Source organism: Clytia hemisphaerica, unplaced genomic scaffold (assembly GCF_902728285.1).
Source record: "Clytia hemisphaerica strain Z4C2 unplaced genomic scaffold, Clytia hemisphaerica genome assembly, whole genome shotgun sequence".
Lineage (NCBI taxonomy): Eukaryota > Metazoa > Cnidaria > Hydrozoa > Leptothecata > Clytiidae > Clytia > Clytia hemisphaerica.
Genome location: NW_027104200.1, coordinates 294,822 through 316,077, shown reverse-complemented (window position 1 = coordinate 316,077; position 21,256 = coordinate 294,822). Strand labels below are relative to the sequence as shown.

The following is a 21,256-nucleotide window of genomic DNA, read 5'->3' as shown; positions in this document are numbered from 1 at the left end:
AAAAAACTGTCATCATTAACGAGGGACCGCTGTACATTGTGTGGTGGTGTACGGTGGGGCTGGATCTAAATGTCCTTTGTACGCGGCGATCTGCGGCGATGAAAATAGGTTAATTTGAAATCTGCTGTATTATCTGTACACCCCACCTTACCCACCGTAAATCACCGTACAATGACAATGTACGGCAGTGTCTAGACAGGGTCGTTTCGATTATACAAAAATGGTTGCTGAATTTCAATTGACATGATTTCTAAGAAATACCGTGAGACGACCCTGCCTATGCCCCGGACAGTCCGGGGTTTTTTTGATGCGTGCCCGGGGTCCGTATTATTTGTTTTTGAGAGACTACCCCGGACGCCCCAGACAGCCCGCGTGGTCGCTTTTTATAGAATCGCTGACCGCGCGGGCTTTTTTCTAATTCATTGAAATATTCTTCCGTGGACAAACGCCGTCTTCCAAAAGATCTTGTAATGTCCTGATTTTGGCGTTTCGTGTGTGAGGCCTGTATTTGAACCTTAAATCTCAAGCGTGGTTTGTTCAGCAATCAAATTCTAAAATCTAACCGAAAGCTGAAAAATGGATCCTGATCAGACAGAGAAAGGTAAGTAAAGTTATTTTTTTTATTTTTAATTAATTTATTAACCTTGCCTAGTTTATAAAAAAAATCTACGTCGATATACGTCCGGGGTAAATTTATGGCGCAAAAATTGGAGCCCCGGACGTAGGTCCGGGGAAAAAGTTATTTTTTTCAGACCCCAGACATTTGCCCCGGACTGTCCGGGGCATAGGCAGGGTCGTACCGTGAGATCGGGTAACTTGCATACGCATAGCCCTCAAATGAATGAATGACCCATTTGGTCATTAAAATACAGGTCATTAAAATACAAAGTTAAACCAAAACAAAAATGGTAGGCTAGAGCTGCAGCTTCATTTGTTTTGAAATTTTGCTGCTTTGATTGGTCAGTCATTTGATGGCTGTGCCAGTTACCCACCACTGATACGCAAGTTACCCGACTTCACGGTACTTGCTAAAACTGACTGTTTGTCACAACTAGTTTCACTATTAACACATAACTATCTGGTGAAAAAAGGAAAAAAAGATCATACCTGTGCTGTTTGTAGTTTTGGTGAAGAAGAGAAGAGAGGGTTAATAATGTTGTTGTTTGTTTGGAAAATTAACTCTTTTTGTACTACTTACTGGATACTGAGCATGTTCAATTTATTGGTGCATTCACTAACTACACAAACATAAAATACTTAGTAGTAAACAAATATTAAACCTCTTTAAACACTCTACAAAAGACCAGAAAATATGATAAAAATTTATACAGCAGCAGCAAGTTTCAAAATCAAGCAGCCATTAAAAAAAGTTCTCACAATGAATGTTTACAAAGGCTTGGTTACACTTCTTGCACTAGCGTATTTTATTTATTAAGAAAAGCCCTGTTTTTTATCACTTTTTATCTTTGGGAGTGAGTCCACCTTTAGAATATTTACCGTAGTACGCCCGCAGCCAAACGCCCACGCCATAATTTGCGCCCTAAAAAATGTCTCGCCAGCCAGACACACGGAAGGCTATCGTAATACTTTCGCTAAGCGAAATTAATAACATCTTTACATCTACTTATAAAAATTATCCTGTGCTCTTTGTTTTTCAAACCATTTCTTTTTTACCTATAAATCAAATCATATTGAGTTGCTACTGCCAGGGAGATTTAGATAATTTGAGATAACTAGGAGCAATTATAAAAATCTTATATATTTCAGCTGAAACAAAATGATACTGTAGCTTTTTTCTGAGAAAGGAAGATAATTTTTGTGCCTTCATCAGTTCTCATAAGTTTGTTTTGATTTTTTTCCCGTCAAAAGTCACGTGATATTTTTATCTCGATCACTCCGCCTCAACTGGAAATTCCCCTATGCACCCTAAAAGTAATCGAGTTTTAGAAAAACAATAACAAACCGTGTTATGTGGTGGCGGATTGCCCCTTTAATGACTGCAGTTTTTGAGAAATTTCATGCTTTTCATTGTTTGATCTGTCAAAGTTGAACTTGAGGGAATCCCCTTTTCAGTAATGACTCTAAAAAGACGATTCCTTAAATGCCATGACAGAAAATACAATGGTAAAGCTATTACAATCGAATCCCTCATGAGCAAATGCCAAATTACAAATGCCAGTTGGTCTAAACACAGCCTTTTTCGCTTAATTGGTCATTAAGCCAAGAGAGGTCTACCCCTCTCTTGGAGAACAAAAGGTTTAATCACCATTTTCGACGTTAAATCTGGAATGCTGATTAATGGTGTGCTTTATTTAGCTCAAATTAATGTGATAATGTACATTTTCATGATTTTTTTTATGTAGAAACAGGGATATGTTATAGCGGAGCTGGATGAAGGACGAGAATTCCTTAGCGGATTGCTTCTTTGTCTTTTCTATTGTAAACTGTTGATAATAGAAATCCATCTCTGTCCCCTTGAGTGTTCTGTTTTTATAAGAAAAATGAAGCAGACAAAGTATTCATGCAGTACGTTTGCAAATATTTTGCTATGATGTTTCCGCTTTTCATCAAAATAATATTTGTAGAAGATACCCCAAAAGCTTCCTTGTAAATGAAATCTATTTTTATCAGCGTGTGTTATGAATTTGAAAAGCTTTCATGATTTCTCTTTAAAAATTTCGGATGTAAATATTTTGATAAATATTGTTTCAATTGACTTGAATTTTTTTCCATAATCAGACATACCGACTTGCTATCTGAAAATATCAGTTAGAAAGTGAGGCACCCCGCGGTGTAGCGCGGTATTTTAAATGAAAAAGTACTATTTATAATCTTAGAGAAGAAGCTTCTTATAACTTTACTAATGAAAACAATGTTTTTCATTTTTTTAAATTGTCATTCACCAATGTTTTACAGACCCTCTTGATAATTAAAAGTTTTTAATCGTGAACGATAAATGCAGCAGCAGAATCATTGGCTAAGAGGAAATCCAAATTTCACGAGTTTGTAAATAAAAAAGTTAAATTTCATATCAAATTTTAATGTCAGGGACAGAGATAGAACAAGGCTTTTTTAAATGTGCGTTATCCAGCTCCGCTATAACATATCCCTGGTAGAAATAATCGTTTCGATTGGATGTTGAAGCACATATAAAAAGATATGATATTTCTTCTTAAAGTCCTCAAAATTTAATATATAACAGGGTCATTTCTTTAATATTGGACTTAAAAAGTCAGTCTTGTACATTTTTGGCTAGATTTAGAAGCGAATCGATGTTGACTATTAAAGGTACCGGGTGTCTCTGAAAAAACTTCCCCCTGTTTGATTCAAAATTGAGAAGAAGTGAAAAAATATATTAGCTTGATTTTTTCGAAATCGTTTAGAGGAGGGTTTAACCTAAATTTTGGTATATCAAACTTTAAAATTGCTTCATTAGATCAAAAGTTATGACAAAAAGAGTAAAAAAATTGTTTTCAAAAAGAGCGAAAAAAGACGAAAAAACAGGGTATTAAATTAGACAAGAAAACACTGTACTTTATTGACAGTAAAGTTTTACTTTTGAACTTCTGTACATCTTTTTTGTTTTATTATTCGTTTTTAATGATTTTTATTGCCAATTTAGAGCTCCTTTTGGATCAGGTCGGGTTAGCGTGAGGCATGGCCACGAGCTGAACTGATATTTTCACTGTTCAGTTGGTAGCCAGGAATCGAATATGATAAAAATACAGACCGAAAACTGCTCCTCCTACTTTCACTGTTCAGTTCCTGGCCAGGATTCCACCCATGATCAGTTCAGCTCGTAGCCAGAACCCCACCTAAGATCAGTTCAGTTCGTAGCCAGAACCCCTCACAGGATCAGTTCAGCTCGTAGCCAGAACCCCACCCAAGATCAGTTCAGTTCGTAGCCACAACCCCACCCATGATCAGTTCAGTACGTAGCCTGGACCCCACACAAGATCAGTTCAGCTCGTAGCCAGAACCCACCCATGATCAGTTCATTTCGTAGCCAGAACACAATCCAAGATTAGTTCGGTTCGTAGCCAGAACCCCACCCATGATCAGTTCAGTTCGTAGCCAGAACCCCACACAGGATCAGTTCAGCTCGTAGCCAGAACCCCACCCAAGATCAGTTCAGTTCGTAGCCACAACCCCACCCATGATCAGTTCAGTACGTAGCCTGGACCCCACACAAGATCAGTTCAGCTCGTAGCCAGAACCCACCCATGATCAGTTCATTTCGTGGCCAGAACCCCTCACAGGATCAGTTCAGCTCGTAGCCAGAACCCCACCCAAGATCAGTTCAGTTCGTGGCCACAGCTCCACCCATGATCAGTTCAGTACGTAGCCTGAACCCCACACAGGATCAGTTCATTTCGTAGCCAGAACCCCTCACAGGATCAGTTCAGTTCGTAGCCAGAACCCCACCCATGATCAGTTCAGTTCGTAGCCAGAACCCCACCCAAGATCAGTTCAGTTCGTAGCCAGAAACCCACCCATGATCAGTTTAGTTCGTAGCCAGAACCCCACACAGGATCAGTTCAGTTCGTAGCCAGAACCCCATCCAAGATTAGTTCGGTTCGTAGCCAGAACCCCACCCATGATCAGTTCAGTTCGTAGCCAGAACCCCACACAGGATCAGTTCAGCTCGTAGCCAGAACCCCACCCAAGATCAGTTCAGTTCGTAGCCACAACCCCACCCATGATCAGTTCAGTACGTAGCCTGAACCGCACACAAGATCAGTTCAGCTCGTAGCCAGAACCCCACCCATGATCAGTTCATTTCGTAGCCAGAACCCCACACAGGATCAGTTCAGTTCGTAGCCAGAACCCCAACCTAGATCAAGTCAGACCGTATAGGACCCCACCCATGATTAGTTCAGTTCGTAGTCAGGACTGGAATGAAAGAAATTTTCTAGGCATGGTGGCGCGAAATGGTAAAAGAATTGGCGTGATCGTGAAATGGAATTTTTCAAGCGTGACGGCGTGAAATCTGAAAGAAAATTGGCGTTATGGCGCGAATTTTAGGTCCGCTGGGAGGGGGGCTCTCATTTTGATGTCTAGATTTCTAAAGTAGAATATTCTTGCGAAGTGATAAAAAAAGACCGTGAAAAATGCCTTGTCTTCTAAACAAATTTTTGCACGTTGATCGTTATTTACCTTTTATTTGATTTGAAGAAAGTCTTTGACAAAAATGAAGCAAAGATCCGATCTGAAAATTACCGTATCCCCGAAAAAAATCACGCCTTTAGAATAAGACAATATTACAGTATGAAAAGAATCCGGCTGATTATCGGGGCTCATAGTCCAATTTATGAGTCATATTTTTAGATTTCTTTCTGAAAAGTGATTCTTGTAATAAGTAGTTTTCCTATTTAAGCAGGTCACAAATAACAATGTTCGTATTTCTTTCTAAAACAAGAATACATTGTCTAGACTTTTATCAACCGAAAGCTTTTTGATAAGAGGCTTTAAAATTTGTTTCCTATAATAAAGCGGCCAGGCATCAGACAGAGCAGTCGGGAATTTATATATTTCCACCAAAATAAAATTCAAATGCGAGTCTGATCTTTTGTTAATGCGAAGAGATGGCTGCTGTACAAAGACGCTTTTTGCAGAGATGGGGAGCTTTGTTATTTGGCAACGATAAAATTGCCATTATACACTTCTTACAAGGGCAAGGACTTATCAGTGTTATTAAAGCTTGCCCTGGTTGTCAATTACCAATGCGATTGGAACGAAACGACGGATGCTGTGATGGATATCGATGGTGAGTCTTTCATTTTTCTTTCAGCTTTCGATACTTGGAAGGTTTTATGGGATGGTAGTAATTATAAATAAAGTTGGCGGAGTTATTAAAATTCAAAACCTCATACGTCCTCACCTTAAGGTGGGTCTAAAATTTCAAATAAATTTCCTAAGGGGGGGGGTTCGGACAAGAGTTTCGCTGCCAGATCTTTTCTTTGTTATTTATCTGTGGGCGAGTAAGATATCAATGACCAAAACTACAAATATAGTCGGTATCCTAAAAGAGCATGTGATCAAAATGTTTCAGAAATTAAGAGGAATATGCACTCGGGAGCTGCAAAGAAACCCAATTACTCTGGTGGTGGTGGTATAAACTTTGTTGTACAGATTGACGAAAGTCAATTCCAACATGCTCAAAGAGTATGTTGATTTTAGCTGGATTATAAATACAGTTGAATCCCGATAAGTAGTACCACGGATAAGTAGTACTCAGCTAAGTAGTACCACCTTTTTCTCGGCCCAGTTAAGCTACTACTTATCGGGATTCAACTGTACTATAAAAACGTTTCCTAGATTTTAGAAAGCTCTTGATGATCTCATTTACTATTTGCTAATTCAAATTTACTACCTCAATGTTCTAAAAAGAGGCATAGAATGTGATGCATATTTTAAATCGCTCTTTGATTAGGAGAATGGTTAGTGAGTAGCTTTAGCTTTTTTTTACAGGGAGGTCGAGGAAGACGGGCACAACCAGTTTGGGTTTTTGGGCTAGTAGATACAAGATTTACTCCAGCAAAAGGATATATGGAAATCGTCAATAGGAGAAACCGTCCGACTTTGGTTGGTATCATTAATCGAGTTTTAAATCCTAACAGTGTTATTCATAGTGATGAATGGCGCGCCTACAATCGTTTACAACAGTTTGTGCCAAACTGCATTCAGCACAACACCGTGAATCATACGTATCATTTTGTTGACCCTGTCACAGGTGCTCACACACAGGTAAGTCTAATAGCTCTAAAGAGGGTGTATATATCTACTTTCTTTTCGTTTTCCTGTTATAACTTGCTTATCCAATTATATTTTCAATGGTCATTATTTGTAAAATTATTTCAATGTACAATATTACGACCTGCTTCCGAAAGGAAAGGTCTTTTAGTTTTCGAAGACATATTTCTCTGTAACTTACCAATACTAACAAGGTTTCCTAGTTCTTTTCTTGCTCTGCTAGAGGCCCCCAGCGGTTTGCGTGATGGCGTGATTGGGGCTTTTTTCTTACGTGATATATAGCGTGATTAGAGATTTTTGTCGGCGTGATGGCGTGATCAAGATTTTGGCGTGATGCGTGATTTGGGCTATTTTTCGCTATTTTTTGCGTGATGACAAACCTCCAGCGATTTTCGTGATGCGTGATAGAGAAAAAATTTTGCTTGATGGCGTGATAAGGGGTGCCGCAGGGGGGGGGCTCCTCCTACAAAATATAACTTATGCAATAATGTTTCTTTTTCTTTCATTAGCATATTGAATCATATTGGAATCGCTTCAAGCTTAAATTGAAGCAAGAAAGGAATCGAACTACAATATTTTCATGTGGAGGTATGAAAGCACTTAATATAACTTATTATAACTACCATAACTATACAAAACTTAAAAGCTAAACTCGAATCGAGCTTATGTTTCCGTTATTTTTCACTTTCATGATAATCTTGCATGTTTTTTTACAATCTAAGAACGTAAATCTAAGGCTTCTTTTTAGCGAAAGACACTTTCTTTATCTAACATAGGTATATTTTCTTTTTAAGAGATTGGTATGGACTGGATCGACCATTTGATAACATCATAACTGCAGTCAATATCTATTATCCACAATGATGGACCAAAATGAACCATATGTGCTTTTAGTCGTGCGGCTGAGGTCGAAAAACGTTTCATTTCGTGATACATCTTTTAGATTCCAAAAAAAATAACGGAAACTCGCGAATTAGTATGTGTAGATTACAAAATCAAAAAGTTTCCACGATATTATCGTGCAAGTAACGAGTAATTGGCGATTTTTTGCGTTTCCAGGCAAAATTGCAAGGCCTGGAAATTCACGATTTTTGGGGGGTCTTCAAATTAAAAAAAGACCTATATCACATGATAGAGCTCTTCAAACTGAGCAAAAAAGTGTATTACACCAAAGTCCCAACTTCTCTAGATCAAAATTTATTGGCCTATTTGTGGTAAAAAACTGATGGAAAACAGGGAATTTCCCCACAATCTGCATTAATTTATGCAAAATTAAACACCTTTTTGACCACAAATAGGCCCATAACTTTTGATCTAGAGAAGTTGGGGCTTCGGTGTAATACACTTTTTTGCTCAGTTTGAAGAGCTCTATCATGTGATATAGGTCTTTTTTTAATTTGAAGACCCCCCAAAAATCATGAATTTCCAGGCCTTGCAATTTTGCCTGGAAACGCAAAAAATCGCCATTTACTCGTTACTTGCACGATAATATCGTGGAAACTTTTTGATTTTGGAATCTACATATAATAATTCGAGAGTTTCCATCGAAAAAAGTGGAATCTAAGAGGTGTATCACGAAAATCATTTTCTAATATTCAACCAAATAGTTATTTGACTTTCGTTAAATTAGTAAAAACTGGTAAAAAACGACAAAAAAACAGCCTTTTGTCGATCAACCAGCAATAAACTTTGTTTGATATCTTTTGATTGAATGAATATTTTTGAAAAATTTTTTCACATTGATGATGATCTAAGATTGAAGAGTCACTCCTGTGAAAATGGTAATTATACCACATTTCTACAAAAAGTTGATTTTTTTCTTCTTCATTTTTCATTTTCATTTTCCTTTTTTTTCTCAATTTTTTACTTGATAATGTTCCACTCACGATATCTTTTTAACGAGCACAAAATCGCAACTTGATTCGAATTCTATCAAAGTTACAGCCATTTTTTTCTCCAGCTGCAAATTATTTCGAGACAGACTTTAGTTGTTTAATGATGATTATACAATCGAGCATCTTTTTATCGTTCATTTTATAAAGACTATTAAAAATAAAAGCAATCAGGTTCTCAAAATTTTCCTTGTCTCAATTTACATTCCCTTGCTTGAATCTAAACTATTCATTGGCGTTAACTTTAATCCAAATTATTTCATAACAGATAGTCCATTCTACAAGGACCACACTTTGCTCTAAAGGGTCCGGCGAATGTGAAGATCAGAGAAATTTAATACAAAATTAAACAAATCTGTTTCAGTCACGGGTACAATGTATACCTGACCAGGGGTGTAAAGTATACATGAATACGGGTGTAAAGTATATTTGATCACGGGTACAAAGTATACTAGATCATGGGTATAAAGTATATTTGATCACAGGTATAAAGTATACTAGATCACGGGTACAAAGTATATTTGATCACGGGTGTAAAATATATTTGAAGCGGGTATAAACTATACTAGTGAATTCGATCAATAAAAATAGTTTTGGGTACAATGTATACGCTCAGGCATTTTAAGGCATGTCCAAATTTTCTGTAATTTTTAAACACCAATAGCACTCGCCAAGAGGTGTTCATTCATACCTTTTTGGAAGCGTGTTAGGGTGTAGAATATGAAAAGTGCTGTTCAATAATTGTTTTGCTTGCCTAAATAAAGATATATGAATAAATATTGCAAAAATGTAAAAATGCTGACGTCAGCAAAACTTATTATTTGAATAACTTTTGATTGGCTTAACTTTAGATGTTGAAATTTTAACCAAAGTAGGACATTATAAATAGTCACATTTTAAATCAAACAATATTTTGAAATTTTGCTGACGTCAGCATATTTTTGCAAAAATGCGTTTTTTACTTATTTGAATGAATACCTCTTGGCGAGTGCTATTGGTGTTTAAAAATTACGGAAAATTTGGACAGGCCTTAAAATGCCTGAGCGTGTGACTTTATTCACAAGTACAGTTTGTACCCGTGCCTCACGCCAACCCGACCTGAGGAAAGGGGATATGGGTCCTGGCTTTTATTACGAAGTCAAAAATTAAGAATTTTGTTCTGGTTCACGAATGCAAATTATCATGGTTTGAAACCCTGCCACACACTGAACTGATCATGGGTGGGGTCTTTCCTAGTCACAAACTGCAATGATCATAGACAGAGTTCTGGCTATGAAATGAACTGATCTTGGGTGAGGTCCTGGCTACAAAGTGAACTGATGATGGGTGGCTTACTGACTACAAAATTAATTGATCTTGGGTAGGGTTCTTGCTACGAGCTGAACTGATCTCAGTTGAGGTTCTGGCTACGAGCTGAACTGATCATGGGTGGGTTCTGGCCACGAGCTGAACTGATCTTGGGTAGCGCACTGGCTACGAGCTGAAATGATCATGGGTAGGTTCTGGCTACGAGCTGAACTGATCATGGGTGGGACCTGGTTACGAACTGAACTGGTCCTGTGTGGGGTTCTTGCTGCGAATTGAACTGATCCTGTGTGGGGTTGAAATGATCTTGGGTGGAGTTGTGGCTACGAACTGAACTGATCATGGGTGGGGTTCTGGCTACGAGCTGAACTGATCCTGTGTGGGGTTCTGGCAACGAGCTGAACTGAACTGATCTTGGGTAGCACCCTGGCTACGAGCTGAACTGATCTTGGGTAGCACCCTGGTTAGGAGCTGAACTGATCATGGGTGAAGTTGTGGCTACGAACTGAACTGATCATGGGTGAGGTTCTGGCTACGAACTGAACTGATCTTGGTTGGGGTTCTGGCTACGAACTGAACTGATCATGGGCGGGGATCTGGCACGAGCTGAACTGATCTTGGGTAGCGTCCTGGCACGAGCTGAACTGATATTGGGTAGCGTCCTGGCTACGAGCTGAACTGATCATGGGTGGGGTTCTGGCTACGAGCTGAACTGATCTCAGTTTAGGTTCTGGCTACGAGCTGAACTGATCATGGGTGGGGTTCTGGCTACGAACTGAACTGATCATGGGTGGGGTTCTGGCTACGAACTGAACTGATCTTGGGTGGGGTTCTGGCTACGAGCTGAACTGATCCTGTGTGGGGTTCTGGCTACGAGCTGAACTGCTCCTGTGTGGGGTTCTGGCTACGAACTGAACTGATCATGGGTGGGGTTCTGGCTACGAACTGAACTGATCATAGGTGGGGTTCTGGCTACGAAATGAACTGATCTTGGGTGGGGTTCTGGCTACGAGCTGAACTGATCATGGGTGGAATCTTGGCCAGGAACTGAACAGTGAAAGTAGGAGGAGCAGTTGTCGGTCTGTATTTTTATCATATTCAATTCCTGGCTACCAACTGAACAGTGAAAATATCAATTCAGTTCGTGGCCATGCCTCACGCTAACCCGACCTGATCCCTCCTTTTGGATTCATTAATGAGCAAGAAGTTTAAACAAGCAACAAACTTTTATCAAAATTTTTCCAAAAGTTTCCAAAGCTTAGCGAGTTATTTGAGTGGAGAAGAGAAAGTTTGAGTGTCTTTTTCTCTAACAAAAGATTTGATACCCTGTTTTTTCGTCTTTTTTCGCTCTTTTTGAAAAAAGCTTTTTTACTCTTTTTGTCATAACTTTTGGTCTAATGAAGCAATTTTAAAGTTTGATATACCAAAATTTAAGTTGAACCCTCCTCTAAACGATTTCGAAAAAATCAAGCTAATATATTTTTTCACTTTTTCGCAATTTTGAATCAAACAGGGGAAAGTTTTTTCAGAGACACCCGGTAGAAATTTTCGCGAGAAAAGAATTTGGCGGATTTAACGAATTTACCTAAAATATGCCAAATTAAGTTCCCTAAAGAGTTCATTTTCTTTCGCCATCCACTGAATTCCTTCCCAAATTCAGACTGTTGTAGTCCTTAAAATTCAAAAAAAAAATTGTCTTCGGAAATAAATATGTAAAATATTGGTGATATTAATAGAAAAATAGAAATGAACTGTAGCCTGGATATTGTTGAGCTACCAAACGGGAATTCAACCCACGCCAATTACAAACTACGAATAACACAACAATATAACAATATATATATTTCTATTTATGACAGAAAAATAAACTCAAAGTAAAAATCATCTTCTTAATCATGGATTTAGAAAACTTTGTGTCACAGCAACAGGAGCCGGTTAGACTCCTGTCCCACTGGAAATGCTGGTCAAAATTTCATAGCCGAGTGTAAAATACCCTACAATTTCAGCCCCACTAGGAAATTAACTCTTTCCATCCTTTCAACTTAATGAAAAAGTGGCACTCAGAAACTAAACCCACTGACGTTTTTTTTAGCTCGAAACAATAAATTTTCTTGTATTTAGCCTGTAACAACGCCGTCAAATTGTTAAAAGAGAATCATTCAAAAGCCAAAATACTTTGGGTAAACGGTCTTGCTTCCTGTCTCTCAATGCCTCGACAGAATAACAAATTCAAACATTCGTTAAGTTAAAAAAACAGCGCGCACAAAAGGTTAAATAAAGTATTTAATGGGGGAGGGGTGGTGCTCTTACGGGTCCGTGACATTGGAGCATAATATAAGCCGCTATAGAGACACGAATGAAGGTTCTCTGATGCACAAACTGTGTGTTCGAAGCTTATAATAGCAATGTTTATGTCGCTATATAAGGAACCTTTTAAAACACCTGCAAAATTAAAACCTAAATAAAGAACTTTCAATGAATGATCTCTCAAACACACTCAACGGGTGCACTCTATTGACTTAATTAAGTTAATTAATGACTCCTTTAACGTAATTAATGGTTAGCTTTAACTTAATTAATTGAAATTTGTCTGTTTTTGTATCCGAAAAATATAAAAAAAGCTAACAGCGGGGTTATACCACTGAGTTTACGTCAATATCTTGCATTTTTGTTTTGACATCTTTAAAAAAATAAGCAGGTAGAGAATGCGTTCTTAAGTATGTGTTTTGCGTATGGCTTTACTCTATTGTTGTTTTTTCGGTGATATGTTGAAGAAATTCTGCAGGGGTTTGAGGCGACCTCATTATTCAAATTTCAATAAAATTGGAAAGACAACTAAATATCCTATTTTTAGTATAACGAATGAAAATAGGAGATTAAATATTAAACTTACTATATTCATCAATTGTAAACTCTCAAGACCATGTGTTTAGGTATAAAGTTCAGGAGGAGCCGCTCTTTGTTTCTGGTTATTGATAAAAGCAACCCTATAGAAAAAAACAAAAATTGGCCATTGTTTATGTGGGAAGCTGATAGCATTTAAATAAGGACGTACAACAGATAGAACATTTCAAAATTAAAGACGCTTCATGGTATCAAAAACAATTGGTAATCAGATCTGAAGTCGAGCTGACCTATTTTGTCAAAATGGCTGTTTTTAGAATGATGCTTTTGGCGAATCTCATGTGATGGTGATGGTTTTTGGGGAATTTTCTGGTAAATGCAAATGTGATGGTTTTTTTAGCAAATTTGCAGACAGACTTAATGGTTTTTCGTGAATCGACATATTTTAATCTCATTAGCTGCATGATGGCTTAAGGCGAATCTCCCGTTTGTTGTTGATGGTTTTTGGTGGATCTGCAGATGTAGTTGATTATTTTTCGGTGAATCTACAGATGTAGTTGATGGTTTTTGGTGAATCTTAAATGTAGTTGATTATCTTTGGTGAATCTTAGATGTAGTTGATTATTTTTGGTGAATCTTAAATGTAGTTGATTATCTTTGGTGAATCTTAGATGTAGTTGATTATTTTTGGTGAATCTTAGATGTAGTTGATTATTTTTGGTGAATCTTAGATGTAGTTGACTAGTCTCTTGGTGAACTCTTTGGTCTTTGGTGAATCTTAGATGTAGTTGATTATTTCTGGTGATTCTTAGATGTAGTTGATTATTTTTGGTGAATCTTAGATGTAGTTGACTATCTTTGGTGGATCTGCAGATGTAGTTGATTATTTTTGGTGAATCTTAAATGTAGTTGATTATCTTTGGTGAATCTTAGATGTAGTTGATTATTTTTGGTGAATCTTAGATGTAGTTGATTATTTTTGGTGAATCTTAGATGTAGTTGACTATCTTTGGTGAATCTTAGATGTAGTTGACTGTCTTTGGTGAATCTTAGATGTAGTTGATTATTTCTGGTGATTCTTAGATGTAGTTGATTATTTTTGGTGAATCTTAGATGTAGTTGACTATCTTTGGTGAATCTGCAGATGTAGTTGGTGGTTTTTGGTGAATCTTAGATGAAGTTGATAGTTTTTGGTGAATTTTAGATGTAGTTGACTATCTTTGGTGAATCTTAGATGTGGTTTTTGGTGAATCTTAGATGAAGTTGATAGTTTTTGGTGAATTTTAGATGTAGTTGACTATCTTTGGTGAATCTTAGATGTAGTTGATTATTTTTGGTGAATCTGCAGATGTAGTTGATTATTTTTGGTGAATCTTAGATGTAGTTGATTATTTTTCGGTGAATCTCCAGATGTAGTTGATAGTTTTTGGTGAATCTTAGATGTAGTTGACTATCTTTGGTGAATCTTAGATGTAGTTGACTATCTTTGGTGAATCTGCAGATGTAGTTAATTATTTTTCGGTGAATCTTAGATGTAGTTGATAGTTTTGGGGAATCTTAGATGTGTTGACTATCTTGGTGAATCTTAGATGTAGTTGATTATCTTTGGTGAATCTGCAGATGTAGTTATTATTTTTGGTGAATTTAGATGTAGTTGATAGTGTTTTGTGAATCTTAGATGTAGTTGACTATCTTTGGTGAATCTGCAGATGTAGTTGATTATTTTTCGGTGAATCTTAGATGTAGTTGATAGTTTTTGGTGAATCTTAGATGTAGTTGACTATCTTTGGTGAATCTGCAGATGTGGTTGATTATTTTTCGGTGAATCTTAGATGTAGTTGATAGTTTTTGGTGAATCTTAGATGTAGTTGACTATCTTTGGTGAATCTTAGATGTAGTTGACTATCTTTGGTGAATCTGCAGATGTAATTAATTATTTTTCGGTGAATCTTAGATGTAGTTGAGAGTTTTTGTTTGTGAATCTTAGATTAGTTGGACTATCTTTGGTGAATCTTAGATGTAGTTGATTATCTTTGGTGAATCTGCAGATGTAGTTGATTATTTTTGGTGAATCTTAGATGTAGTTGATAGTTTTTGGTGAATCTTAGATGTAGTTGACTATCTTTGGTGAATCTGCAGATGTAGTTGATTATTTTTCGGTGAATCTTAGATGTAGTTGATAGTTTTTGGTGAATCTAGATTAGTGATTGCTATCTTTGGTGAATCTGCAGATGTGGTTGATTTATTTTTCGGTGAAATCTTAGATGTAGTTGATAGTTTTTGGTGAATCTTAGATGTAGTTGACTATCTTTGGTGAATCTTAGATGTAGTTGATTATCTTTGGTGAATCTGCAGATGTAGTGGATTATTTTTGGTGAATCTGCAGATGTAGTTGATAGTTTTTGGTGAATCTTAGATGTAGTTGATTATTTTTGGTGAATCTACAGATGTAGTTGATTATCTTTGGTGAATCTTAGATGTAGTGGATTATTTTTGGTGAATCTGCAGATGTAGTTGACTATCTTTGGTGAATCTTAGATGTAGTTGATTATCTTTGGTGAATCTGCAGATGTAGTGGATTATTTTTGGTGAATCTTAGATGTAGTTGACTATCTTTGGTAAATCTGCAGATGTAGTTGACTATCTTTGGAGAACGTTAGATGTAGTTGATTATCTTTGGTGAATCTTAGATGTAGTTGATTATTTTTGGTGAATCTTAGATGTAGTTGATAGTTTTTGGTGAATCTTAGATGTAGTTGACTATCTTTGGTGAATCTGCAGATGTAGTTGATTATTTTTGGTGAATCTTAGATGTAGTTGACTATCTTTGGTGAATCTTAGATGTAGTTGACTATCTTTGGTGAATCTGCAGATGTAGTTGATAGTTTTTGGTGAATCTTAGATGTAGTTGATAGTTTTTGGTGAATCTTAGATGTATTGACTATCTTTGGTGAACTCTTCGATGTAGTGATTATTTTTCGGTGAATTAGATGTAGTTGATTATCTTTGGTGAATCTGCAGATGTAGTTGATTATTTTCGGTGAATCTTAGATGTAGTTGATAGTTTTTTGGTGAATCTTAGATGTAGTTGACTCGCTTGGGGAATCTTAGATGTAGTTGACTATCTTTGGTGATCTTAGATGTAGTTGACTATCTTTGTGAATCTGCAGATAGTTAATTATTTTTCGGTGAATCTTAGATGTAGTTGATAGTTTTTGGTGAATCTTAGATGCAGTTGACTATCTTTGGTGAATCTTAGATGTAGTTGATTATCTTTGGTGAATCTGCAGATGTAGTTGATTATTTTTGGTGAATCTTAGATGTAGTTGATAGTTTTTGGTGAATCTTAGATGTAGTTGACTATCTTTGGTGAATCTGCAGATGTAGTTGATTATTTTTCGTGAATCTTAGATGTAGTTGATAGTTTTTGGTGAATCTTAGATGTAGTTGACTCTCTTTGGTGAATCTGCAGATGGTGGTGCTTATTTTTGGTGACTCTTAGATGTAGTTGATCGTTTTTGGTGAATCTTAGATGTAGTTGACTATCTTTGGTGAATCTTAGATGTAGTTGATTATCTTTGGTTGATCTGCAGATGTAGTGGATTATTTTTGGTGATCTGCAGATGAGTGATAGTTTTTTGGTGAATCTTAGATGTCGTTTGATTATTTTTGGTGAATGCTCACCCGATGTATTGATTATCTTGGTGAAGCTTAGATGTAGTGGATTATTTGGGTGAATCTGCCGATGTAGTTGACTCTCTTTGGTGAATCTTCGATGTAGTTGATCTCTTTGGTGAATCTGCAGCGTCCGTGGAATTATTTTTTGGTGAATCTTGGATGTAGTTGACTATCTTTGGTAAATCTGCAGCTGCTTGACTATCTTTGGAGAACGTTAGATGTAGTTGATTATCTTTGGTGAATCTTAGATGTAGTTGATTAATTTTTGGTGAATCTTAGATTAGTTGATAGTTTTTGGTGAATCTTAGATGTAGTTGACTATCTTTGGTGAATCTCAGATGTAGTTGATTATTTTTGGTGAATCTTAGATGTAGTTGACTATCTTTGGTGAATCTTAGATGTAGTTGACTATCTTTGGTGAATCTGCAGATGTAGTTGATAGTTTTTGGTGAATCTTAGATGTAGTTGATAGTTTTTGGTGAATCTTAGATGTAGTTGACTATCTTTGGTGAATCTTAGATGTAGTTGATTATTTTTCGGTGAATCTTAGATGTAGTTGATTATCTTTGGTGAATCTGCAGATGTAGTTGATTATTTTCGGTGAATCTTAGATGTAGTTGATAGTTTTTGGTGAATCTTAGATGTAGTTGACTATCTTTGGTGAATCTTAGATGTAGTTGACTATCTTTGGTGAATCTTAGATGTAGTTGACTATCTTTGGTGAATCTGCAGATGTAGTTAATTATTTTTCGGTGAATCTTAGATGTAGTTGATAGTTTTTGGTGAATCTTAGATGTAGTTGACTATCTTTGGTGAATCTTAGATGTAGTTGATTATCTTTGGTGAATCTGCAGATGTAGTTGATTATTTTTGGTGAATCTTAGATGTAGTTGATAGTTTTTGGTGAATCTTAGATGTAGTTGACTATCTTTGGTGAATCTGCAGATGTAGTTGATTATTTTTCGGTGAATCTTAGATGTAGTTGATAGTTTTTGGTGAATCTTAGATGTAGTTGACTATCTTTGGTGAATCTGCAGATGTGGTTGATTATTTTTCGGTGAATCTTAGATGTAGTTGATAGTTTTTGGTGAATCTTAGATGTAGTTGACTATCTTTGGTGAATCTTAGATGTAGTTGATTATCTTTGGTGAATCTGCAGATGTAGTGGATTATTTTTGGTGAATCTGCAGATGTAGTTGATAGTTTTTGGTGAATCTTAGATGTAGTTGATTATTTTTGGTGAATCTACAGATGTAGTTGATTATCTTTGGTGAATCTTAGATGTAGTGGATTATTTTTGGTGAATCTGCAGATGTAGTTGACTATCTTTGGTGAATCTTAGATGTAGTTGATTATCTTTGGTGAATCTGCAGATGTAGTGGATTATTTTTGGTGAATCTTAGATGTAGTTGACTATCTTTGGTAAATCTGCAGATGTAGTTGACTATCTTTGGAGAACGTTAGATGTAGTTGATTATCTTTGGTGAATCTTAGATGTAGTTGATTATTTTTGGTGAATCTTAGATGTAGTTGATAGTTTTTGGTGAATCTTAGATGTAGTTGACTATCTTTGGTGAATCTGCAGATGTAGTTGATTATTTTTGGTGAATCTTAGATGTAGTTGACTATCTTTGGTGAATGTTAGATGTAGTTGACTATCTTTGGTGAATCTGCAGATGTAGTTGATAGTTTTTGGTGAATCTTAGATGTAGTTGATAGTTTTTGGTGAATCTTAGATGTAGTTGACTATCTTTGGTGAATCTTAGATGTAGTTGATTATTTTTCGGTGAATCTTAGATGTAGTTGATTATCTTTGGTGAATCTGCAGATGTAGTTGATTATTTTCGGTGAATCTTAGATGTAGTTGATAGTTTTTGGTGAATCTTAGATGTAGTTGACTATCTTTGGTGAATCTTAGATGTAGTGGATTATCTTTGGTGAATCTGCAGATGTAGTGGATTATTTTTGGTGAATCTTAGATGTAGTTGACTATCTTTGGTAAATCTGCAGATGTAGTTGACTATCTTTGGAGAACGTTAGATGTAGTTGATTATCTTTGGTGAATCTTAGATGTAGTTGATTATTTTTGGTGAATCTTAGATGTAGTTGATAGTTTTTGGTGAATCTTAGATGTAGTTGACTATCTTTGGTGAATCTGCAGATGTAGTTGATTATTTTTGGTGAATCTTAGATGTAGTTGACTATCTTTGGTGAATCTTAGATGTAGTTGACTATCTTTGGTGAATCTGCAGATGTAGTTGATAGTTTTTGGTGAATCTTAGATGTAGTTGATAGTTTTTGGTGAATCTTAGATGTAGTTGACTATCTTTGGTGAATCTTAGATGTAGTTGATTATTTTTCGGTGAATCTTAGATGTAGTTGATTATCTTTGGTGAATCTGCAGATGTAGTTGATTATTTTCGGTGAATCTTAGATGTAGTTGATAGTTTTTGGTGAATCTTAGATGTAGTTGACTATCTTTGGTGAATCTGCAGATGTAGTTGATTATTTTTCGGTGAATCTTAGATGTAGTTGATAGTTTTTGGTGAATCTTAGATGTAGTTGACTATCTTTGGTGAATCTTAGATGTAGTTGATTATTTTTGGTAACGGTCTTTGGTTAACCTGCCTTTTTGGTAATCTGCAAATAAAGGTTGATAGTTTTCTTTGGGAATCTGCAGTTTTAGTTGATTATTTTTGTGAATCTGGTGACAAAACAAAAATGTTCTTCGGCCAATATACATATGGAGCTGATGGTTTTTGGTGAGCCTTAAGATAAGGTTGATGGTTGATGGTAAATTTGCAGATGGAGTTGATGGTTGTTGGTGATTTTGCAGATGTAGTGAATTTGATGATGATGTGAGTTTTGAGTTAATCGGCGATGTAGATGTAACTGGTGGGTTAAGAAAGAACTGTGCTTTTTGGTCAGTCTTTTGAGTAATCGGTAGCAGAGTGTATATCTCACTTATAACGTAGCGCAAAACAGCAATTAATTCTGTAAATATCGGATCTGTTTACAGACGATTGATAGAGTTGACGGCTTATGGTACATTTGCTGATTAAATTTTCTTGATTGGAGATTGTCATTATCCTTGACAGAGAATAAGTGTTTATAGGAATGAATGAATGAACTAATCTTTAGGCTTGATATACGATACGATATTGAATTATCTATTCATCATTATATTGCGATATTATACGATATTTATTAATTTGTACGAGTGAAGGTAGAGAGTCGATCCCCATATTTTCCTAACACCCTGCCTGGTAGTGCTTGGGATTCCAACACAGTCCATTGCGGTGCAAGTCTGTGATCGAAACCTTCACATTACCAATCGGCAGAATGTTAGTGAGACACAGTGATAGCCTTATCCAGATGGTGAGTGAATGTATACCGAGCTTATCGTTCTACATCTGCAATTTGAGCTTTACTAAGCTCATTATTAATTTATCTTCGATTTCTCAAACGACATTTTGTGCATGTTTAGAGAGAGCGTAAATATATCTTAGTGCAAAACTATACATACCACATGCAGTGACCGATAATTCCATTGAATTGGTTTAAAATTATCAATTATCATTTAACAATTATCATTTGATCGAGGTGGTTGGTTTGCTTCATCCATTTATACATATGTTAACAACAGATGAGGAAATGTTTAAAAATCGAATATTATCTGTTTCGCATGATCAAATCTATATACTGTAATCTGTAAGCAAGTAAGTTGGGGACCACATTCGAGGGCGAATACGAGGCTTCTTTTTATCTAGCTATCTACCCGAAGGTAGGGCGCCATTCCTTTCCCTGGAGTCTTCCACTTGCTGAGCATCAAACAGAGAGGCATCAAGTACCATTTTGGGAATCTCTGGTATAACCAAGCTGGGGTCAAGCCAACAACCTTGCACAACGTATAGCTGGATGCTCTACGTTCATGCCACGGCTTCTTATCCTATATAATCCAATATTCATGGTGTTTCAAAAGTCAAAATTTCACATCCTTAGAATTTTCTTGACAATTCAAGACTTTTGTACCCTTAATATACCCCTAAAGGGTAAGAATCGAGAATCTAGAGAGACTATTTTGGCTTCTTGTTAACGAGAGAGACTTTGGACGGCCCTTAAGGTCCGTAGATATATGATTATTTTGCTTTGTTTTTAGGAGAAACGTAAAACAGTCCGTAAACATGAAAAGATTTCAGTTGCTTTTAAAAACGTAAAAAATGGTTGGAGTAATGCTTTTATTTCAAAATTTTGATTATTTGGAAATATGATTTTTTTCCTTCAAGATGTCGACCTCGCCAAGTCTTCCCTGTCTACTCAGTGTCATCCAAAGTTATCTAAAAAACTTCAGTCAGATGTCTAAACCAGGGGGCACTCATATGGTCCGACCCACAGCATGTGTCGTCCTTAAGGGTAGGTTTTTCGAGACCCTCGAAAAGCACTGTAAGGGTGTACATTTTTTGATAGAGTGCACTACAAGGGTCTTCTTTTAGCTGGATACACTGCAAGGGCGTGTTTTAGGACTGCTGACTCGCAAGTCTGACAGTAAAAGTCGGATGTATCTTTATAGCTTTGACTCGAACCCAATTTAATTTGTTTTACTTATTGTGTCGACATCACAGGCTCATTTTCAGGTGATTTCAGCAAAACAAGGTATAAAGTCAAACTACACTGTAAGGGTCAGAAATGTTCGGTAAAATGGGTAAGGGTAACTTTTCATTGCTCAAGGGTTGAACTGTAAGGATCCGATTTTAAAAGCCATTTTTCGAGTGTCCTCCCCCGGG

General features: G+C 36.5%; 1 long non-coding RNA gene across 1 annotated transcript; it reads left to right on the top strand.

The window, feature by feature from the left end:
- The first annotated feature begins 5,973 nt into the window (after positions 1 to 5,973).
- On the top strand, positions 5,974 to 7,299 carry LOC136815214 (uncharacterized). Its single transcript, XR_010847693.1, has 3 exons — positions 5,974 to 6,165; positions 6,472 to 6,747; positions 7,263 to 7,299. It is a non-coding gene; the product is annotated as an uncharacterized lncRNA (long non-coding RNA).
- The last annotated feature ends 13,957 nt before the right edge of the window (positions 7,300 to 21,256 follow it).